This window comes from Notamacropus eugenii, chromosome 7 (assembly GCF_028372415.1).
Source record: "Notamacropus eugenii isolate mMacEug1 chromosome 7, mMacEug1.pri_v2, whole genome shotgun sequence".
In the NCBI taxonomy this organism is placed as follows: domain Eukaryota; kingdom Metazoa; phylum Chordata; class Mammalia; order Diprotodontia; family Macropodidae; genus Notamacropus; species Notamacropus eugenii.
Window position 1 is genome coordinate 160,655,737 of NC_092878.1, and position 9,163 is coordinate 160,664,899.

Consider the following 9,163-nt stretch of genomic DNA (forward strand, 5'->3'; position numbering starts at 1 on the left):
TAAGGGAAATCACTTTGGCAGCTATGTAAAGCATGGATTTTAGTGGGGAGAAACTTCTAGCAAGGAGACAAATTAGGCATGACAATAATCTGATGGAGGGAAATACAGTTAGCAATCATAACTGTGAATGTGAATGGGATGAGTTCACCCCACTCCCAAAAGAAAAAAATAAACAGAAACAGAGAGCAGAATGGAATAGAAACCAGAATCCAATAATATGTTGTTTACTGGAGATATACTTAAAATAGAAAGCCACACACAGCATTATAATAAAAGGCTGAAGAAGAGTCTATAAACTTCAGCTAAAGTTTAAAAAAAAAAAAGGTAGGTCCAGGGTAGTAATCACGATCTCAGACAAAAAAAGCAAATCAAAACCAATTCTAATTAAAAGAGATTATCAGGGAAACTACATTTTGCTAAAAGGTACCACTGACAATGAAGTAACAAAAAAAATTTACAGCAAGTTTCTCTGTTAAAGTCTTTATTTCTCAAATATATAGTGAACTGAGTCAAATTTATAAAAATAAGAGCCATTCCTCAATTGATAAATGGTCAGTGTATGAACAGGCATTTTGAGGAGGAAGAAATCAAAGCTATCTATGATCATTTGGGAAAAAAAAGTCTCCAAATCACTATTGATTAGAGAAACTAAACAACTCTGAGGTATCACCTCAGGTTTATCAGAAATGAAAAATAGAGGAGGAAATGAGGGAAAGAAGGTGCACTAATAAACTATTGGTGAAATTGTGAACTCCTCTAATCATGCTGGAGAAAAATTTGGAGCTATGGTCATAGGTGTATAACATATTGTATACCCTTTGACCCAGCAATAGCAATACTAGATCTGTATGACAAAGAAATCAAAGAAAAAGGAAAAAGACCCATATGTACAAAAATATTTATAACAGCTCTTTTTGTGGTAGCAAAGAATTGGGAATTGAGGGGGCGCTTATCAACTGGGAAATGGTAGAACAAACTGTGTCATGTGGATGGTGGAGTATTAATATGATAAATGACACAGGAGAGGTTTCAGAAAAAATGCATGGCAAGATCTATATGAATTGATCCAAAATGAAATGAGAATTGGGAGATCATTGTGCACAATAACAACAGTGTTGTAATGATGATCAGCTGTGAGACACTTAACTACCCTGGTCAATACAATGATCCAAGACAATTCCAAAGGAGTCCTAATGGGGGAAAAATGTTATCAATGTCCATAGAGAAAACTGATGAACTCTGAGTGCAAAGTGAAGCATATTGTCCTCAGTGTCTTTATTTTTCTTGATTTTTGTGATGTGACCAATATGGAAATATATTTTTCGAGTTTCTATATTAATAATAGATAATATATTGCTTGTCTTCTCAGTGGATGGAGGAGTGGGTAGGAGGGAAGGAATGCATTTGGAACTCAAAATTTAAAAAGAATAGAATGTTGAAATGAATACTTTTTTAAAAAGGGGTAAACAGAAAGATTTACAAATTGATTGGATATGTATTAGTTATTAGATTAGAAGTATGGTGGTGTTTTCAATGAAATAGGGAAATGTGGTAAAGAGGTGTGCTTTATTTGTTAGTTATTATTATTTAGGGGGAACAGTGAATTCTACTTTGGGCAGGTTAAGTTTGAGATATCTCTCAGAAATCCAGTTTGAAACATTCAAGAACCAGGTGTTACATGAGACTGAAATTCAGAAGAGAGGCTGAAGTCTATAACTTACCTGAATAGAGATGAAAACCATGGGAGCCAGTTAGGTCACTAAAGGAGAGAGAAGGGAACAGGTCCTAGGAGAGAACTTTGGGAAATAACAAGAGATGGGAACATGGTATAGATAATGAGCCAACCAGGAAGGCTAAGAAGAACCACTCATTCAGGTGACAAAAGAACCAAGAGTCACTAAAATCCAAAGAAGAGGGAGTATCCAAGGTGAAAGGATAGTCAATGACACAAAATGCAGCAGGACATTCAAGAACCATATGCTTGAGGAAGACCAACACATTTGGTAATTAAGGGATCATTTGCAACTTTGAAGAGAACAATTTCAATTTAGCAGTGAGGTCAGATGCTAGATTGCAAAATCTTGAGGAAAGAGTGAGTAGAGAGGAACTGAAGGTAATGAGTGTAAATATCTTTTTTTCTAGGAGTTCAGGAAAGAGAGAAGACATTTTAGGATGATAGCTTGAAAGGATGATCATTATCATTGGCTGAAGGATAAGAAGGCATAGTGGGAGATGATCTCAAAGTGTTTGGAAGAGGAGAGACAAGAAACTCATGAGAAATGACCTCAATTTTCTGTAAAGTAAGAGGTTACAATAATATTCAGCTGAGAAGGTTGGGTTGGGAAGAAGCAGAGGTTTGGAAAAGAGTAGTTTCCTACATGCTATTCACTAACCTGATTCCAGTTATAGGGAAAGAAATCACAGATATTAAGGTACCCAGAAAGTTTCAGAAAATAGATTCAAGAAAGAGTATAATGATACCTCTTGGATACTCCTTTAGTGATTTCCCAGGCATGCAGTGAATGGAATACAGAAGGCTGATCTGAGGCTGTATCCAGCAGGATTTCAGAGAAATTTTTCTCTAGGCAAGACATGCTATTTCCATTCAAATCCACATGGGGAAATATGGCATGCAACATTCTTTTAAAAAAAAAAATTTGCACATTGAGCCTAGTAACATAATCCATTTCAAATCAAAATCTCCCTGGCACCCACAGGGCCAGTTCTTGGCCTTGTCCTTACATTTTTGTGGAGCTCAATTATTTCCAAAGTAATCGGACCTGCATCCTCAGCTTTCCCAGTATTGAGCAGCTGTAATATCTGCTACTTTTAACCCTTGCCTTTGGAAGAAACTTGCGGAGCTTTAGACCATTACTTCCTTCTTCCCATGCTGCTTATCCGAGCTTGCTGGAAGATGTCAGTGTCCCAGACAGACAACCAGAGTGGCTGGCATGAGGACTGAGTGCTACGCCAACCCCTGTTCATCTATACATTTTCAGGCTCCAAAACTGAAACCTGACACTGAGTTCTGTGCCCTATATGACTTGAGACAGCCGTTAATGGATCTGGAAAAGGAGAGTTTGGTATTCTCATCTTTGCCATTTCATCAAATGCATGAATGCATAAATAAGATGATCATATTGTTTCAGATAGGACCAATGTCCACTATCTCGAAAGAGCAGATAAGTCCATTTAGAAAGAGCTTCTGAAACAAAGTTGGGATGAGAGGTCTCTCTTTTCAACATGTAAGAGGAGGCTGAGTTTTCAAAAACATAGGATATCAAAAGAGTGACCACATTGTATGTCACACATGCCTACATGTCATGATGGAAACAGATTTTAAATTTCCAACATTATTTTGTTCCCTAGACCTCTGTCTGAACTTAGAGGTATCTTTCATGCACACTCTATAATTTTAAGATGGAAAGAAATGGTGATAGGAAGAAATGGGCTTTTGAGTTCAACCAGCTTGGGAAACTCATTCATCTCTTTTAGCTATGAGTATAAAATGCTGCCTGAGGCCTCAGGGCCCCATAATCACTCCACAGAGAGAAGTACATTTACTTAGAACTTCACATCAGCACCCTCTCAAAACAATACCACCATGGAGCCAAGATGGCAAAGTAGAAAGACGCACATACACATAGCTCCGAACCCACAAACCACAGAACGGCTAGAGGGGACTAACCCAGGGTGAATTCTGCACCCAGAGACCACGGAATATTGGAGCGAGGAAGATTTCTGTTCTGGAGAGACCTGCAAACCTCTCGCGGGAGGGTCCTTCACGCCGTGGACTGGGCTCCGGGACGGGGAGCACAGGGCAGCCCTGCCACGGCCACGACACCGTGAGGAAAAGATCCGAGAGGGCTACGGCGACGGGATCTCCAGCGGCCACGCGGGTCCCCCCACCCACAGAGGGACCTGCAAACCTCTCGCAAAAGGTCCGACGCGCTGCAGACGCGGAGCCCAGCTTGGACCTGCGGCGGCGGCGGCGGCTCCGAGAGGTACAGATCTGAGAAGGCTCTAGAGATGGGATCTCCAGCGGTGGCACTAGCCCTCCCACCAACAGGTGACTGATGGGGATAGGTGAGAGAGTGTCTTTGGCGGGTCGAGAGGGGAGTGGGGTGCCCCCATGGCTCGGGCCCCCCCAGGAGATAGAAGCTGAGAGGCGGCTACAGACAGGGGCTCCCCAAATGGGCGGGAGCCTGGATCCATTGTGGATGGTCTGTGCATAAACCCCCTGAGGGAACTGAGCCAGAGAGGCGGCCCTGCCCCTGACCACCTGGACTCAATTCTCGCACTGAATAGCAGCCCTGCCCCCGCCAAAAACCCTAAGGCAGGAAGCAGCATTTGAATCTCAGTCCCCAAACGCTGGCTGGGAGGACCAGGAGGCGAGGTGGGTGTGAGGAGAACATTCAGAGGTCAGGTCACTGGTGGGGGAGAATGCCAAGAAAAGGGAAAAGAAATAAAACCACTGAAGGGTATTTTCTCGGAGAAAAGACACTTCCTCCCTTCCTTTCTGATGGGGAGGAACAATGCTTGCCATCAGGCAAAGACACAGAAATCGAGGATTCTGTGTCCCAGCCCACCCAATGGGCTCGGGCCATGGAAGAGCTCAAGAGGAATTTTGAAAATCAAGTTAGAGAGGTGGAGGAAAGACTGGGAAGGGAAATGAGAGGGATGAGGGAGAAGCATGAAAAGCAGATCAGCTCCCTGCTAAAGGAGAACCAAAAAAATCTTGAAGAAATTGGCACCCTGAGAACTAGCCTAACTCAGTTGGCAAGGGAGGTGCAAGGGGCCAATGAGGAGAAGAATGCTTTCAAAAGCAGAATTAACCAAATGGAAAAGGAGATTCAAAAGCTCACTGAAGAAAATAGATCTTTCAAAACTGGAATGGTACAGATGGACGCTAAGGACTTTATGAGAAAGACAGATATCTCAGAACATACCGCGCAGATTTGAAAAATGGAAGATAATGTGAAATATCTTATTGGAAAAACAACTGACCTGGAAAATAGAATCAGGAGAGACAATGTAAAAATTCTGGGACTACCTGAAAACCATGATCAAAAGAAGAGCCTAGACATCATCTTCCATGAAATTATCAAGGAAAACTGCCCTGAGATTCTAGAACCAGAAGGCAAAATAAATATTCAAGGAATCCGCAGAACACCGCATGAAAGAGATCCAAAAAGAGAAACTCCCAGGAGCATTGTGGCCAAATTACAGAATTCCCAGGTGAAAGAGAAAATATTGCAAGCAGCTAGAAAGAAACAATTCAAGTATTGTGGAAATACAATCAGGATAGCACAAGATCTGGCACACTCTACATTGAGAGATAGAAGGGAATGGAATAGGATATTCCAGAAGTCAAAGGAACTAGGACTGAAGCCAAGAATCACCTACCCAGCAAAACTGAGTATAATACTTCAGGAGAAAAAATGGTCTTTCAATGAAATAGAGGACTTTCAAATTTTCCTGATGAAAAGACCAGAGCTGGAAAGAAAATTTGACTTTCTAACACAAGAATCAAAAGAACCATGAAAAGGTGAACAGCAAAGAGAAGTTATAAGGGACTTACTAAAGTTGAACTGTTTACATTCCTACATGGAAAGACAATATTTGTAACTCTTGAAACATTTTAGTATCTGGGTACTGGGTGGGAGCACACACACACACACATGCACACATGCACACATACATAGAGACAGAGTGCACAGAGTGAATTGAAGAGGATGGGATCATATCTTAAAAAAAAATGAAATCAAGCAGTGAGAGAGAAATATTGGGAGGATAAAGGCAGAAGTTATATGGGGCAAATTATGTCTCATAAAAGAGGCAAGCAAAAGACTTATTAGTGGTTGGATAAAGAGGGGAGGCAAGAGAAAAACATGAGGTCTACTCTCATTACAATCCACTAAAGGAAAGAATATAATGCACACTAATTTTGATAGGAAAACCTATCTCATAATACAGGAGAGTGGGAGACAGGGGCACAAGCAGGGTGGGGGGGAGGATAGAAGGGAGGGCATGGGGAGGAGAATGCAATACGAGGTCGACACTCATGGGGAGGGAAAGGACCATAAGAAAATAGAAGTAATGGGGGACAGGATAGGATGGAGGGAAATATAGTTAGTCCTATACAACACAACTAGTATGGAAATCATTTGCAAAACTAAACAGATATGGCCTATATTGAATTGCCTGTCTTCCAAGGGGAAGGGGTGGAGAGGGAGGGAGCTAAGGAGGTTGGAATTCAAAGTGTTAGGACCAAATGTAATGTTCTTACCACTGGGTAACAAGAAATACAGGTTAAGGGGTCAAGAAAGCTATCTGGCCCTACAGAACAAAAGAGAAGACGGAGACAAGGGCAGGGAGAGAGGATAGAGGAGAGAGCAGATAGGTCACAGGGGCAATTAGAAAGCTTGGGTCTGGGGGGGGGGAGGGGAGAAAAGGGGAGAAAATTTGTAACCCAAAATTGTGTGAAAATAAATGTTAAAAGTTAATTAAAAAAAAAAAACAATCCCACCAGACTGGAAGATAATAGGTAGGAAGTTTATTAGGAGAGACCTAGAGTCCAAAAAATCTATGACCAACCAGAGATCAGCAAAGACTTTTGGAAATAAAAGAACTTACCTGGGTCCTATTCTGAAAAGTGTAAAGACTAAAATAAATTGCATTATTTAGACCAAGGAAGAATTGCTTCAGATATTCCTTAGCTTTCAATTCCATACAATTCCACAAGTATTTACTTTGATAAATGAACATAAGGATTTTAGACTTCATGGGGTCCCTTCTGTTAGTCTTCTATGTTTGCCTTTTCGTGCTTCTCTTGTGTCTCCTATCAGGGCAAGTGCAAGGACTAGAACTCACTCTGGCTCTGGAACTGTGACTAGGCCCCCTGCTCTCTTGTAGCCACAAACAGAAGTACTCCTTTCTGCCTTGGAACTGCAACCAGGACCCCAGCTTCCTTATGACTGACAACGAGCACTTCTCTCTGTCCTACATCTGAACTCCAGAATTGTGTATGGGCAATGGAGTTACCAATCCATGTCAACTGCACCTAATCCCTGCAAAGTGACCACTATAATCTCTTTCTGACCAGTTATCTGACCCCCTTATCATCTTTAAGCTGAGAGCTCTTCAAGCTGCTCCTGCTGCTGTCAGTTATAGTTGCTGTCACCTCCAGGGCCCATCATTGGTACTGTAGCATTATATGCTCAGTATTGGTGCCCATGTTCATGGCATAAGGTCTCATGCTGAACTCCTAATTGTCTGAGGTTGAAAGAATGACTCACTCTGACCTTTAGCTGTTTCTGCTACTCCAAAATTTGACTTGAGGAGTTATTTTAACATTGTTTAGAGGAAGTTCAGTTGGATTGCTACTTCTAATCCACCATCTTGGCTCTGTCCTTAAGTACCTAACATTTGAAGATAACTCAGTAAAGTTTCTCCCAATACTTGCTTCTGCCTCTAACTTCTCTGTTTCTATAGATTGTTCCACCATCTTTGTAGACACGTGGTTCTTTACATTGGAGTCATCTTTTACTTTTTCCTTTCCCTTACCTCATACATTGAGGAAGTAGCAAATGCTATAGATTTTACTTGCATAATTGCTTCCATTTTTTGGCTTTCTCTATTTCACTCCCACTACTATTTTCTTAGTTAACTGACATTTGCATCATGTCACATCTGAACTTCGGTAAAAAAAATTCCTAACATCATTTTCTAATTTCCAGTGTATATCATCTCCAATCCCTTTAGGGTACTATTGCCAAAATAATGTTCCTGATCCTACCGTAGTGATTTACTACTTTTCTGATCAAAAGCCCTTCAGTGTTGCCTCAATGGTTGGCAATTAATGCCACTCTTAAGTCTGTCTCCTAAAGAGACCATAAAAAAGGTAAAAGAACCCACATGCATAAAAATATTTATAGAAGCTCTTTTTCTGTTGGCAAAGAGTAGCAAATTGAGGGGATGGCCATAAATTGGGGAATGGTTGAATAGGATGTGGTATGAGATTGTGATGGAGTACTATTGTTCTACACAAAATGATGAGCAGACAAATTTCAGAAAAGCCTGGAAAGACTTACATGAAATGATGCTGAGTGAAGTGAGCAGAAGCAGAACATTATACAGAGTGAGAGCCACATTGTGAAATGATGAGCTATGATGGACTTCGCTCTTCTCAACAATATGGTAAACTAAGGCAATTCTGAAAGACTTAAGATGGAAAATGCAATCCACATCCAGACAAAGAATTATGGATTCTGAATGCAGATTGAAGCATACTATTTTCACTTTTTGTTTTTTCTCATTGTTTTTTTCCCTTTTGCTCTGATTCTTCTTTTACATGACTAATGTGGAAATATGTTTAACATGATTGTACATGTATAACCTATATAATATAGCTCATTGTATGGGGGAGGGGGAAGGAAGGGAGAGTGGGAGAAAAATTTGGAACACAAAATCTTACAAAAATGAATATTGAAACCTGCCTTTAGATGGAGGTGAAAAAGAATATATTATTTTTAATTTAATTAATTTGTTTTCAGTTTTTAATAGTCAATTCAATAATTCTTAAATTTTATCCTTCTTCCTCTCCCCATCCTCCTTTTCCCTACCCTCCCTGAGATGACATGCAATCTTATATGGGTTGTATAATACATTGTTATTAAACACGTTTTCACATTAGTCATGTTGCATAGAAGAATTAAACTAATAGGAGGAACCATGAGAAAACAAAACGAAACGAAATATAACATAAGAGAGAAGAGTCTGCTTTATTCTGTGTTCCAATTCCATAGTTCTTTCTCTGGATGTAAATGACATTTTGCCTCGAATCCGTTAGAAATATTTTAGGTTCTTACACTGCTGTGAAGGGTTCAATCTATCAAAAACAGTTCTCACACACTGTGGCTGTTACTGTGTATAATGTTCTCAGGTTCTGCTCATTTCACTCAGCATCAGTTCATATAAGTCCATCCAGGTTTTTCTGCCCCAACTGTTCATCATTTCTTATAGCACAACAGTATTCCATTACATTTATATACCACAACTTGTTCAGCCATTCCCCAATTGATAGGCATTCCCTCAATTTTCATTTCTTGGCCAGCACAAAAGGAGTTGCTATAAATATTTTTGTATATGTGGGACCTTTTCC